The sequence below is a fragment of the Bactrocera neohumeralis genome, unplaced genomic scaffold, assembly GCF_024586455.1.
Source record: "Bactrocera neohumeralis isolate Rockhampton unplaced genomic scaffold, APGP_CSIRO_Bneo_wtdbg2-racon-allhic-juicebox.fasta_v2 cluster09, whole genome shotgun sequence".
NCBI classification, from domain to species: Eukaryota; Metazoa; Arthropoda; class Insecta; order Diptera; family Tephritidae; genus Bactrocera; species Bactrocera neohumeralis.
Genome location: NW_026089622.1, coordinates 8598188 through 8601281, shown reverse-complemented (window position 1 = coordinate 8601281; position 3094 = coordinate 8598188).

Here is a 3094-nt window from a genome sequence, read left to right as displayed (position 1 = left end):
CTGCCCCTGCCACGATGTCAAAATCGTGCTTGGCGACTTTAACGCCAGGGTGGGCAAAGAAGGTATCTTTGGCACTACGGTCGGTAAATTCAGCCTCCACGACGAAACATCCCCAAATGGGTTGAGGCTGACTGACTTCGCCGGGGCCCGAAATATTGTTATCTGTAGTACTAGATTCCAGCATAAGAAGATTCATCAAGCTACCTGGCTGTCTCCGGATCGAAAAACTACCAACCAGATCGATCATGTTGTGATAGACGGAAGACACGTCTCCAGTGTTTTAGATGTGCGTGCGCTCCGAGGTCCTAACATCGACTCGGACCACTATCTTGTTGCAGCTAAGATTCGCACCCACCTCTGTGCAGCAAAAAACGCACGCCAACAAACAAAAGGAAGGTTCGACGTCGAGAAGCTGCTATCACAACAGACAGCTGAACGATTTTCTACTCGGCTTGCACTCCTGCTCTCTGAGAGCACTCGTCAACAACTCGGTATAAGGGAACTTGGGACGGCATTTCAAACTCCTTACGTACAGCTGCAACCGAAACCATTGGTTTTCGGAAAGTGCAAAAGAACAGCTGGTACGACGAGGAGTGCCGTGTCGCAGCGGAGAGAAAACAGGCGGCCTACCTAGCAACGTTACGATCGAACACTACACGTGCGGGATGGGATAGATACCGAGAGTTTAAGAGGGAAGTGAGACGCATTTGCAGACAGAAGAAGAAAGAGGCCGAAATGCGTGAGTACGAAGAGCTTGATAAGCTGGCCAACTGGGGTAATGCTCGAAAATTCTACGAAAAAATGCGTCGGCTTACAGAAGGTTTCAAGACCGGAGCATACTCTTGTAGAACCTCCAAAGGTGATCTAGTCACTGATGCCCAGAGCATACTTAAATTATGGAGGGAACACTTCTCCAGCCTGCTGAATGGCAGTGAACGCACAACACCAGGAGAAGGAGAACCCGATTCCCCAATCGATGACGATGGATCAGACGTTCCATTACCCGACCATGAGGAAGTTCGAATAGCAATTACCCGTCTGAAGAACAACAAAGCGGCGGGGGTCGATGGATTGCCGGCCGAGCTATTCAAACACGGCGGCGAAGAACTGATAAGGAGCATTCATCAACTTCTTTGTAAAATATGGTCGGACGAAAGCATGCCCAACGATTGGAATTTAAGTGTGCTAGGCCCAATCCACAAAAAGGGAGACCTTACAATCTGCGCGAACTACCGTCGGATAAGCCTCGTCAACATCGCGTATAAGGTTCTATCGAGCGTATTGTGTGAAAGATTAAAGCCCACCGTCAACAAACTGATTGGACCTTATCAGTGTGGCTTTAGACCTGGAAAATCAACAACTGCCCAGATATTCACCATGCGCCAAATCTTGGAAAAGACCCGTGAAAGGAGAATCGACACACACCACCTCTTCGTCGATTTCAAAGCTGCTTTCGACAGCACGAAAAGGAGCTTTTATGCCGCAATGTCTGAATTTGGTATCCCCGCAAAATTAATACGGCTGTGTAAACTGACGTTGAGCAACTCCAAAAGCTCGGTCAGAATCGGGAAAGACCTCTCCGAGCTTTCGATACCAAACGAGGTTTCAGACAAGGCGACTCTCTATCGTGCGACTTCTTCTACCTGCTTCTGGAGAAAATAATTCGAGCTGCAGAACTAAATAGAGAAGGTACCATCTTCTATAAGAGCGTACAGCTGCTGGCGCATGCCGATGATATTGATATTATCGGGCTCAACACCCGCGCCGTTAGTTCTGCTTTCTCCAGGCTGGACAAGGAAGCAAAAGAAATGGGTCTGGCAGTGAACGAGGGCAAGACGAAATATCTCCTGTCATCAAACAAACAGTCGTCGCACTCGCGACTTGGCTCTCACGTCACTGTTGACAGTCATAACTTTGAAGTGGTAGATAATTTCGTCTATATTTCGTGGAACCAGCGTAAACACCACCAACAATGTCAGCCTGGAAATCCAACGCAGGATAACTCTTGCCAACAGGTGCTACTTCGGACTGAGTAGGCACTTGAGAAGTAAAGTCCTCTCTCGACGAACAAAAACCAAACTCTATAAGTCACTCATAATTCCCGTCCTGCTATATGGTGCAGAGGCTTGGACGATGACAACAACTGATGAGTCGACGTTGCGAGTTTTCGAGAGAAAAGTTCTGCGAAAGATTTATGGTCCTTTGCGCGTTAGCCACGGCGAATATCGCATTCGATGTACGAGATATATGACGACATTGACATAGTTCAGCGAATTAAAAGACAGCGGCTACGCTAGCTAGGTCATGTTGTCCGAATGGATGAAAATACTCCAGCTCTGAAAGTTTTCGACGCAGTACCCGCCGGGGGAAGCAGAGGAAGAGGAAAACCTCCACTCCGTTGGAAGGACCAGGTGGAGAAGGACCTGGCTACGCTTGGAATATCCAATTGGCGCCACGTAGCGAAAGGAAGAAACGACTGGCGCGCTGTTGTTAACTCGGCTATAATCACGTAAGCGGTGTCTACGCCAATTAAGAAGAAGAAGAGGAGAGAGAAGTAACAAATAAATGAATGGCGAACGAGTGAACTGCTGTAAACGAGCGACTAAAGAATATAGGTATCAAGTTAGGTTTTTACTTTTTTCAAAACAAACCACTTTGTTCAACTTCAAACTCAAGACTGTGCAGAATTGAGAGATCGCAGTCAGTTGCTTACTTAAATCTACTTGGATATTGCTGGCCTGGGATTGTGGAAAGTGAGTGCCTGGGAAAATTAGCATAACATATGGAATGTGGGAAGTTTTGGAGTGTGGAATTAGGAATGTGAACTTAAAGTGCAGAACGTACCTATGTTATTATAATATGGTTACAGAGTGATATATGTGTGTATATGTTTTAAAATCATTTATTTCTATCTTACTTTAACAAAGCGTGGCTAAGAACATCAAATAACGTTTATAAAAACTTAAAAACAAAAATTAATAGAAATGTACATATGTGCTTATAATGGAAGGCATACATCCACCAATTATTGTACCAATTTCATCAAATTGTACAACTGATTGTTACGTATATGGGGCAGTTGTATGAGTTGTAC